This window comes from Cannabis sativa, chromosome 1 (genome assembly GCF_029168945.1).
Source record: "Cannabis sativa cultivar Pink pepper isolate KNU-18-1 chromosome 1, ASM2916894v1, whole genome shotgun sequence".
NCBI classification, from domain to species: Eukaryota; Viridiplantae; Streptophyta; class Magnoliopsida; order Rosales; family Cannabaceae; genus Cannabis; species Cannabis sativa.
Genome location: NC_083601.1, coordinates 41,863,965 through 41,876,844, shown reverse-complemented (window position 1 = coordinate 41,876,844; position 12,880 = coordinate 41,863,965).

Below are 12,880 nucleotides of genomic sequence, written 5' to 3'. Positions count from 1 at the left end.
GCAATAAATACACACCATTGTGTAGTAAAAAAATATTATAAATTTCTAACACTTGTTTTAGTATTTTGTTATGTAATTAATTAAGTGATCAGATTTTATATAATTCAAGAAAATAGTTTTAAAAATTATCATTAATTAATCGTAACGCCATTTATAAAATTTGTTAAACACTATCAGGGTTGGCCTTGAGGTAATTGAGTTAGGCGTGAGCCTCGGGTCCTCGAACGCTCAGGGTTCCGAAATTATGAAAAAAAAATATATATTAATATATAAATAAAATATTAAATAAAAAATAAATATAACAAAAATTATCTCGTGTAGAGGTAAAAAGTTTTGGGTGATTCTACAATGCACCCCCTTAAAAGGGATGTATTGATGCATTCTTAACTTATTTCGGCATTCAGAAAAAAAATTTAATATAATTTTTTTTCATATTCATGTACGTTATAGCTATTTAAGATATCCTACAAAATTTTGAGAAATTCGGAATAATTTACAATATAGAAAACAATGTTCAAACAGTCGATTTTACACACGTATAAAATAAAATAGTCACTCGTGCAATACAATGTTTGAACATAGTTTTCGGCGTGTTAAACTTTTCCAAATTTCTTAAAATTTTGCAGGATGTCTTAAATAACTATAACGTTTATGACCATGAGAAAAAATTTAACTAAAAAATTATTTCGGATGCTAAAACAGATAGGGGTGCATCAATATATCCATTTTAAGGGTGTGCATTGTAGAATTTTCCAAAAGTTTTACTTTAAAGTAAGAGATCAATAGATTGATTCTTAACTTTTACTTTTTAAAAAAATATTTAATGTGTAGTTACGAGAGATTGAACCTTAAAATTCTTATAATTTTTTAAAAATTTTACCATTATACTAAAACATTAGAACTATTATTTTAATAATAGCTAAACTATATATAGGGCTCTAAAATTTAATTTCATCTTAAGTTCCATATACCTTAAAACTAGGGGTGTTCACAAAGTATCCGATCCAATCCAATCCGCACGATCCAATCCAATCCAATCCGCAAAATGCGGATATCCGCACTTGTGCGGATTGGATTGGATTGAAAAATCTAAAATCCGCACTTGTGCGGATTGGATGTTGTTTGACATCAAAAAGTAACCGATCCAATCCAATCCGCACTTAATTATATATATTTTTAAAAAATTATAATTTGTAATATATATTAATTAAAAAAAACACAAACTTCTAATTTCTTAATCTTTTTTAGTAATATATTGAGTTGGTGCATTTTATTTATTTTGTAATAAAAAACACAAGAAAAATAATTCTTATTCACATAGACACATACACATAAAGTTTAAATATATACATACTAGCTTATTTATTTTAGTAATTAGATACATATATATTTTAGTGTAAATCTAAAGATAAGTATATATATCTATTCTATATAAAGTGTGCCTATATAACCGAATTCTTGGTTTATGAGAAATTCATGGGTGATTTTTTATTTATATTAAAAATAAAATAATTTATTATTAAAAATAAAATAGTTTATGAAAAATTTATGGGTCACTTTTTATTTATATATAATAAAATAAATAAAATAAATTCCATTAAATCTAAAAAAATACGATTGGGTTTTGCTGTTGTACATCTACGATTTTTCTCTTCTTCTTCTTCTCTTCTTCTCTTCTAGAATTACCATTTTCCTATAAAAACACTCATTAAAAGAAAAAGTTATATTTTAACACATACAGTATAATTAAGAAGCCATAAAATTTATAATTTCGTCTTCTGTTAAATAAAAATAATAGCAACTTAAAACATTATTATAATTATGCTGCTTTGTACATGCTGCGACAAAAAGGAATGCCAATCTTATTAATTTCTCCATGTTCTAGCTATTAATGCAAACCAGAATAAGAAAAACATTTACTAAAACCGACCAAAATTTATCATAATTAAACCTGAGGCATTAGATGCAAAAAAACAAAAAACAAAAAAAACAAAAACAAATCAGAGAATACATTACAACACTGTTTTTGATCACGTGCTCATAAATTAGAAGCACAATTAAATATATTAGTGAAATAGTGACTAACATCCAAATTTCAGAGTTGATGAAAAATCTGCAACTGAATGAGGTAAAGACTACTACAATATTTACTTTATAAAACTTTTGTTTCAATATCTTACTATTATTAACACCATTTGATTTGGATGTATAAAAAATATTTTTGGATTGAGGCGGCAATAAAAATAACTGATACCGTCTAGAGTTTTTATTACATGTCATGTGACGCATGTCATAAAAAATAGATTTATACAATCGGAATGAAAAAATTATATGTGACAAGCCATCATGCGGCCAGGAAGGATTTCCTACACCACGGTATATTACAAAAAACATATGATGTTATTGAAATTAAGTTAAAATAATAAAAAAAAGATACTAACAATCTTATTATGTATTTTACAGTGCTATAGCATATGTTGAACTTAATGACAATACAAAAAGCCTATCTGCTGTCATGTTCACAGATATTGTGGAAAAAATATTTTCGCGTACTGCTGCCCAACTAATGAAATATACTGCAAAGGTCTAATTTTAAAAGAATAAAATAGTTTTACATGCATTTCATAAGTTGATTTTTTTAATTAAATAAGCTATGCACACTATGTCTAATCATTTTAAATGAAAATACATCACGGTTTGCAGGAACACCGCCGCTTTGTCGAGACTACCATATTTAATTTATCAATGAAAAAATAGACAATCTAGATATATGCGGACCCGGCTAGAATGAAAAGTGCAAAATACAAAAATTACACTATTGTCTCTATCGAAGCAAATGAAGATTGAAATCCACCAATGACTATCATTAGTTTTCTTATCTACAATTTTTAGACAAATGCTATCTTCAATTATCAATAATTTAGAGATTGATTTTTAATTTTCTTTTTATCTTACACTCATTTAAGTAATGTTTCTTTAAGTATTAGAACATCAATTTTTAATTTATTTTTGGATTAACTTAAGAACATATTTAAATCATCAAGCTTTCTTAAACATTAATATTTTGTATTCGGTATTCATTTTTAATTGACATTATAAACTATAATATTTAGATACACATAATAATAATCTCACCTAATAACTAATAATATATTTTTTTTTAATTTTTAATTGTATCACTTTCAACTAACATAGAAAAAAACTAGCATAAAATTTAGTATACGTGCTTGCACGTAGCTTTTTGCTAGTATTGATATATATATGTATATTGGTTTAATTTGTATATAAATAGAGATGGAAATAGATTAGTATTAGAGATTAAGAAACAATAGTTTTTTTTTAATTTTTTTTTATGAAATATTAAATAATTTATTATTAAAAAAGTAACCGATCCAAAATAACCGATCCAATCCGCACTATTGCGGATTGGATTGGATTGGATTTAAACTCTTATGCGGATCGGATTGGATCCAAAATATGAAATCCGCACTTAGTGCGGATTGGATGTTGTTTGACCAAAAAAGTGCGGATTAGATCGGATGAACACCCCTACTTAAAACCGACCCTAGACACTACTAATATCCTATAATAATTCTCAATTAAAATTGGTAGGAAGAGTCAAGACACTGTAAAACAACACTACCAAAGAGCAAAAATTCAAGACAAGAGAGGTCGTTTTTTGGGTCAGAGTCTTTCGTTGTCGTAACCGCGTCGAACATAAATTAAATACCACGTGGCACTAATTGGTTATTGCGGCGTCAAAGTTAAACAGTGTGAAGCATAGAATGTGTTTTCACTTAAAAAGAAAAAAAGGCCACGTGGCACTATACATGGCAGGGCCATTCACTTAAAAAGGCCTGTAGGGCCCAGCTTCCCGATTTTCCAGTCCGAAATGCAGCACTTGTAAGTAACATGATTATATTGTTTCCTTTTAAAAAAAAACATGTTTATAATGTAATTTTTTTTTTTTTATATAATCATTACATAAGAAATAAGAAATGACAAGTAGTCCTCTATCACAGCAGAGTAGAGGAATTTATTAAAATATTCCTCTATAATTTATTTATGATCATTACATCAATTTATTTATATTTTTTTAATCTATTTAAATAATATATTTATAGGGACACAATTTTGTCCTGTTATTGTACTTTCACGGAATGTATTTTGTAATGTACGATAACCGTTAGATGGAAAAGTTATTTGATCTAAGAGCTGGAGTTGATCTAAAGAAAATTAGGGTTAAAAAATGTTAACGTACCTTGAGACCTAATATTATTACGTACCCTGAGACTCATCTAATGTATTCAGTACATCACGGAATACATTTCGTGAAAGTATAATAACGGGACAAAATTGTATCCCTATATTTATAATACACACAAATAAAAAAATATTATATATTACATAATATTTATTTATTTTTACACTTAAAATTAAATAAAATACATTATAAAAATAACAAAAAATTATAACTAAATACTAAAATCAAAATAACTATTAACTACATTTAACTAAGTACTATTCATAAAGTAAATTTTTAATTTTTTCTTAACTCTTAACTATTTTTTAACCCTTATAACTATTTTAGGTTAGCTAATATTATAAGTGGTCTTAGCTATAAAGTGCACCACTTCATTTGCATGAAAAGACATGATACCATTGTCCATAATTAGTGGACGTATATCCATAAACATGTACATCTCTAATCATGTAATTTAATCATATGATTATATAATGATATGTGCTTAACCATGTAATTTAAATGTCCATAATCAAATGTGCTTAGCATGATGATGTCATGATGATTATATATATTGACGTATTTACGTATGTACATGTTTATTTAGTTTTTGTTTTTATGAAAACAAAAGCTTTATTGAAAAACAAAAGGCCTAAAAGCCTAAGTTCATAGTGGCAACAAAGGGTGCCACTATTGAAAAATCTATTTCTTTTCCAAATGTGGAAATAAAGTATATTGACCATTTCAAAAAATAAATATATAAATAAATAAAGTATATTGATATTAAAATATTGTAAACATAGTCACAAATTTAATATGATCAAATATATTTTTAAAAATATTTCAAAAAAAAATATACGTTAAAATTATCTAATTCAATTAATTAATTTATGTATATATATATATGTATTTATTGAATATTATATTATTATTTGACTTTTCACTCATACTTAAAAATGAATCAAATTTATAATTATATTTATTAAATTTGAAAATTAATTTCATATATTATATATGAGTACTTAGAAAAAATATTAATTTATTGTGATATATTAAAATTCCTACAAATTTGTTAATATTATAGATTTAACAATTTTTAAAAAATTTCTCAATTAAAGGAAGAGAAATACAGTTAAGATCGATTAAGATATTTTGAAAAATAATCCTTGCATAAAGTATAGTATGAACGATATAGTTCAATATGACATATGCCAACTGTAAATCAATATTATTCAAAGTTGAGTTAGAATGAGTAAAAAAATACTTGAAGCGTAAATGAACAATATAGAAATTATTAATAAATATTTATTTAATTTGTCCTAAAGATGTTAAATCTAGATGTACTCATGGAGATACTTAATTGTTATAACTATTAATAATTTAAAATGATAACTGTGAAAAAAATTGTACTCTAAAAGGGACTCCCTAGAGAAGTTAGACATAACATATTTCATCATAATTGAACCCTTGAAATGGTTCTATATAGGTACCTATAAATTTTCAAATATGTAATTTAAAGAGATCTCTATAAGTTATATCAATATGGGAGGAATTATCATATAATGAAATTCATGTCGACAATAGAGTTTAAATGTTTGCATATGCAATCTATTGACATGAGATAGCAATGATGATGGTATTAGATTGTCGAGAATCATTGACATACATTTTATTTTTGGCTAAAATAATATGACGTAATCCAAGCAAGTTTACCCGCATAAAGTGAAGTAAGACCTGTAGAGTGTACAAATAAATATCTTTAATGAGAAATTTGTATATATGTATTTATACACAAAATAAATTGTTGTACAAAATTTGCATAGCCATAATAGATTGATTGGAGTAAGGCTTAAATATTGAAAAAATATAATCATGATTTGATTATAGCTCAGAATAGATTTTATGAGGATTTATAAACGTCATATAAATATTGCAATAAAAATTATTTATTTAGAGCTCTTAATATATTGAAAATTTGAAATATGTCTTATCTAAATATTTAGTACCCTTAGAAGGAATACAAGAGAAACAAGAATTCAAATGAGTACAGAGGAAATCAATATAAGCAAAACACCAAGAACTCTACATGGGGTTCAAATTCTAAAGGAAACTCAAGGAAACAGTGCTTTACTGCAAGAAAGGAGGGCACTTCAGAGATGAATGTTTGACATTGAAGGCTAAGTTGAGAAGAGACAACTATTAAGGAAAGAATGAAAACCAAGGTGAGGCTGATGTTGTAAATGGTTATGAATCTGCATGAGTTCTTGTTGCATCCAGCTCAAACTTAGGTGGAGAATGGATCATAGATTCAGGGTGTTCATTTCATATGACACTAAATAAGAATTTGTTGAGTACTCTTACAAAAGAACACAATGGTACTGTGTTACTAGGCAACAACAAAGCTTGTAGCATCACAAGAATTTGTACAGTGAGGATTAAGGCTCATGATGGGCAAATCGGAACCCTGCACCAAGTCAAAATTTTCCCAAAACTAAAAAAGATTGTTATCCATAGGCATATTTGACAAACTTGGATACAAAATAGATGTGAATGATGGTGTGATGATAATCAGACAAGGGTCACATGTGTGTAGATGTAAGGAAAGTTGAATAATGGTTTGTACTTCTTGGATGGAGACACAGTAGCTCGATCTGCTGCACCAACTATTAACTCAGTATAGGTGCAAATCAAACAAGACTGTAACACTTAAGACTAGGTCATGTAAGCCAAAGAGGGCATGAAGAACTTGACAAGCAAAGGCTATTCAAGGATAAGTTGAAAGAAAAGTTAAAATTTTGTAAAGAATGTGTCTTGGAAAAGGCCTGCAGGATTAAATTCAATAAAAGAGAAAATACTACCACTGAAAGATTGGCCTATGTTCACTAGATCTGTGGGGTTCATATAAAAATTCCACTATGTGTGGATCCTATTTCATGAGCATAGTGGATGATTTTAGTTTAAATATATGGGTTCATCTATTGAAAAATAAGAACCAATCTGTTGGCACTTTTGTAGAATGGAGGAAGCTATTGGAGAATCAAATAGTGTAATAACTAGTATAAATATATTATTATTTGACATATTATTGTGTGTTATAATATTTTATATATTGCATTAAAGGGGATAATGTTGTGATATTTTGCACACGCAAGTGTACGTATCGTTACAAGTAGTAAACTCACCAGGAGTTAGGTCGATCCCCCAGGGATTGTAGTTAAGTACGTTGAAATTAAACTTTTACTTCTATTTGGTTAAATAAAAATTAAGAAAGAATTAAAAATAAGAAAACTAGTAAGAAGAAAATATTTAGGAAAATTGATAGTTAATAAAAACTAGGGCTTAGATTTCAATTGTTTCTATTGATTATGGCCTAATATGATTATTTTCCTAATGTTAATTTCTATGCAATAACAAGTTTACTAAGGTAATTTATAGTCTTCTCAGATATATAAATATCAATTACATGAAAACTTTCTACTCTCGTGATAAATTTAACATGCAACAGGCATTAAACACAGAAACCCTATAAGCTATCTAAACCATATAGGTACTCTCGTCCTATATCGAAATTCAGTTCTATTTCACTATAGCATAATTGACACTCACTTCTCAGATCTCGCATCAAAATCATAGACAGTTAATTGGTGATCAGGCAATTAAAAGTAGTTAAATGAAATAGAATACATAGAAATTAGGGGAAAAATAAATCATATTAAAACCATAAAACAATATTAAACAACATCCATCTAACCCTAATTAAAATGTTTATCTACTCGTGTTTATGAGAGCACAAGCACACATATTAACTTTAAGAAAAGAGATGAAAGTAGAGAAAAGAAGAATGCTGAAAACCCTATGAAGAATGCCTCCAATATTGCAGTTGATGTCTCCACTTTGCATCTGTATTCTCTCTTTTTTTCTCTCTGAAATTGCTCTTTGAAATCAACTCCCTTCTTCCCTTTATATAGGCATTGAACGCCTAAAAATATTGAAAAAACGCACATGTTTAAATTCCCATTCGGATTTAAATTTTTGGGAAACCTCAAACGAGATATTTTTTCTACTGCGTCGACTGATAGTATTTTGGTCATAACTCTCTCGATATTGCTTGGAATTAGACTATTCAAGATGTTCTTGAAAGATAAAAAATAGATCTAAAACTTTTATGTTTTGACTTTTTCCAAAATCTAATCAGAAGATAGTCGAATTCAGGCTTGAAGTTTCAGCTTTATTTTCTTGCACAATTTTCTCTATTTTAAATATCTTCTTTTTGTGAGATATTTTTATCTTTTTTCCATCTTTTTCCTCTAATATTTTTATAATCTTCTTTTATTTTAAATCTGCAAAAATAAAAGATAATAACAAGCCTAAAAATGCTCCAAACATGATTAAAACTTAATTAAAAATATACTAAACTTAATCTAAAATTAATACTAAAAATAACCTAACATATATGCAGACCCGGCCCTGGGCATAGGCGGGCTAGGCCTATGCCTAGGGCCCACCCAGTCCAGGGGCCCAAATTTTTTTTTTCCTCTTTTAAAATTATACATTTTTTTTTACTGATTTTGAAAAATACCACATTTTTTCTAACATAAGGGCCCAATTTTTTTTTTCCTTATGACCCACTTTGTTTCAGGGCCGGCCTTGCATATATGTATATTATTGGTATTTGCTAGGTACAATTATATTTTAGTAATTAGAGATTTTGATAGTTAGATTATATATTAGTTAATTTTAATTGTATTAGAGAATAAAATTTATTAATAGATATTTGTATAATTAGATAATAAAATTATTATATCTATTCTATATAAAGTGTGCCTATATAACTGAATTATTGGTTTATGAGAAATTCATGAGTGTGACTTTTTATTTATATTTAATAAAATAATAAAATATTATTTACATATAATAAAATAATAAAATAAAAATAAAACAAATCACATTTAAATTGATATTTGATATTTGAACTGATATTATTTATATATATACAATATTATATATTGTTCTCATGTGATATTATTTAAACCATAAATTTATTATCCTATTTTGAATTTAATTAAAACCAACAAAATATATATACCTAATCTTGTACGTTCTCATTTTTTCTAATTTTTTTTTATTAAAGTTAATTATTTTAAATAAATAAAAATTCATAATAAAAATCTAATTTCTAAATTTTCTCTATTACTATACTATTTTGAATTTAATTAACAACAATAAAATATATGTACGTATATTTTTCATTTTTTTAATATAAATTTTCTATATACATATATATTTATACAAAAAAAAAAATAGAGATAAAAAATAGTAGTGAAGAGATCCAAAAAATTTCACATAAGCTTCAAACACACTCTAAAAAAAGTATCATTTATAATTCTACGTGTAACTAAATTATTTGTTTATTTGGATGATTTTAGTCTATATATCTCAAATTATACTTTTTAATTTTTATAATTCGGTTATAGCAAGTGAAAATATTTGGGTTGATGTAATCATAACAGTATATATATAGCTTTAGTTGAGCATGAATTGTCCATTTGATTTTGTTTTAAGTTTAGATTTTACAATTGTATTTGAATACTTGGCTATATATATGTGGATCTTGAATTTATCGGGTTAATTTGTTGAAATATATGTTTACTGATTTACTCAAAACAAATATACATAAACACATATATTTTGTTGAATCCAAATAAACATAAACACATATATTTTGTTGAATCTATCATGGAGTGCTATGAGATTGATGAGAGGTTTCAAGAGAAGAATGATATTAAGATAAATTTGGAGAGCATTGCTTTGTTATAATATTATTTGGAAGCTATCATATTTCTTGTTTTTTATATTCTTTCTTTCATATGTCTAGTTATATGTCTGCTACCCTTATTCTTTATAATTTTATTATTACCGGCTCGAGTTAAGTGTCCATAGTAAGTGTGTAGCATTATTATTTTTTAAATATATTTCAAGCTCATCTCCATTCTCCTCTTCTCTTTCTGCAAATTTTAAAATTGACTTTTCACTATTGATTTTCAAATAACCCCACACACTAATTAAAATTAGTTTTTAAATCATTTTAAATATAATTATTTATTGAATCTTTCTCAATTAAATTATAAAACACCTAACATAAAACTAAATATACGTGCCTTGCACGTAACTTTCTTCTAGTATAATATATATACGTATAGTTAATAACAATACAAGATTTATGATATATGTAGAAGTGTTTTTTTTTGGTATGTAAAGTCATATTTACATATATGAGTTAGTATATTTAGAAAAATAGTTTAAATAATGAATATAGGGTTAGATTTGTTAGAATAGATATTTATTTAAAAATTATTATTTTATTATTCTGAAAATAATAATAATAATAATTCGAATAGATAATTAGTTAGAATTTTAATTTAAAATTTAAACTAGGATAGGTGATATATGCGTATAGACCTATGATATACGATATACATTTCAAAAAACTTAATAGCCATATTTTTCATACCATTTTTTTTCTCTAAAAGTAATATCATCTTTACAATACCAAATCGAGAGTTTTATTTCTTTTCGTGTCTTCTAAACTGAGCATCTCGAACTATTGAGGTAGTTTTTTAAGGTATTAACAACAATGTAATCTAAATTTGCAGTTGTTTTTAATTTTTGTTTTCAGAGAAATAATTTTTCATAAAACTACCATATCTCCCTCTTCGTATGTTTATTTTCAGTGATCTAGGTACAGTTTTAAAGATAATTTAATGATCCACATTTTTTGTAAAGAGACTTTTCTCTAATTTAGATTCTTTTGGTGTCAAAAATTCAGTTTTTATGTTGATTGTTGAATAATAATTTTTCTAAATTTTCTTCCGATATTGTCTTAGTAAAAGTGCATTATCTCTCTCGATATTTATTCTTTTCTAGCGCTCTTGGTACCATTAGAAAGATAATTTGATAATCCATATTTTCTTTGAAGAAACATTTCCTTAATTCGGAGCTCTTACTTGTCAAAAATGTGTATCTTTACTCAATTAGGATGTTTTATTTTATGTTTTGTTTCAGAAAAAATGTCCTCAGTAAAAACTTATTATCAGTCTCAATTTTGATCCATTTTAAAAGATCCTTATGTCGTTTTAAAGCTTAAGAGAATAACTACATTTTTTGTGAAGAAAATATTATCTAGATCGAGGTGTAACTATACTTAAAATTATTATTTTTGGACTAAATCTAGAAATTGCCTGTTTCAAGATTTTAAATGAGTTGTTTTGATAAAACATTCGTAACTCCTAGGTTTAACTCTGATTTTGATGATCTCTATACTGTTAGAAAGGTATTTTAATTATCTAAAAACTTTGTGAACTGTAGAATTCTAATTCAAATATTTTATGAGTCAAATTGTGAGCTAAAATTACTTTATTGAAAGAATTACGGATATATTGAGTTTATTGGTGGTCTTAGGGTTCGCTAATTGTTGATAGGGCCTAAAAGATATCGTAAGAGTTAATTACAATGAAGTTGAGGTAAGGAAAAATAGTTACACTTATTCCTTGTGCTTTCTTATGTATGGTTTGAGTACTTAATGGGGCTTGTTGAATTGTATTAAAACTGTAGAATGTGATAGTTTCGGTGAAATCGTATTTTTCAATGGATTATACAAGGCTATTTAATCATGTTCCAAGTACTTGGACGTGGTTAGTGTTGGATTTTATGCCCTAAATAAAACTCTGTTTCAATATAATTTTTTATATTCATTTATCAATAAAGAAACAGGTTTATTTCATTACTTATATAATGTGTTATTTGGTTCAAGTGATCACTTGTTTGATTTGTAAATTTATCTAAATCCTTATCACATTGATATACTTGTTTATTGTGTTCTCAACACAGTAGAAAGTAATTAATATTTTGTGATTAAATATATAATTTATCAGTATGCAGGGTTTAACCGATAAGATAATCTACAATGTAGTTTACTTGCACCTTGGATAAGTGTTGTGTCATTTCAAGGGCATTGATTAAAGTAAGCTTGGGTTGGATGTATGGAGTATGCATCGGAAAGGACCGATATTGAACTTGGATAAGATATAATAAACTTGCCGTTATATCTATTCAATTCATTATCACCTAGTTAATCTTAAATCAAATTATCTCAATCCTGAGATTGTTAGGTTCTAGTTCAGTTGTATTACTTATGTTCTTCAATTTGTTCGTTAAATTCGATAAATGGATCTTCTCGTGACATATAGATTAAGAACATGGTAGTACAATTGAGTGGGAGCACTAATCATAGATACAAAATCTATAGCTTTTATCTAGAGATAGAAGTGAAATGATGATTTCCTTCAAGCTTGGCTTAATAGAAATAAATGGTTGAGTACTCATTTCAGTAATTATATAAGTTTACTGAAATATCATTTATAGGTAGCTAAATGTTTTAAGGATAAAATACATTGAAGGGTGTAATGGTAAATTTGTCCCTATTCAATGTAGATCATCTATAGAGGATCATTGATTATTAGGATTATAACAATGGATAATTTCATAGCGTATCTATATCGTGGAACATATAGAGCGCTCTATATAATTAAGAGTGCAATTCCAAATCTATTGGTGCAAGGAGGAATTAATAAGTTAGAG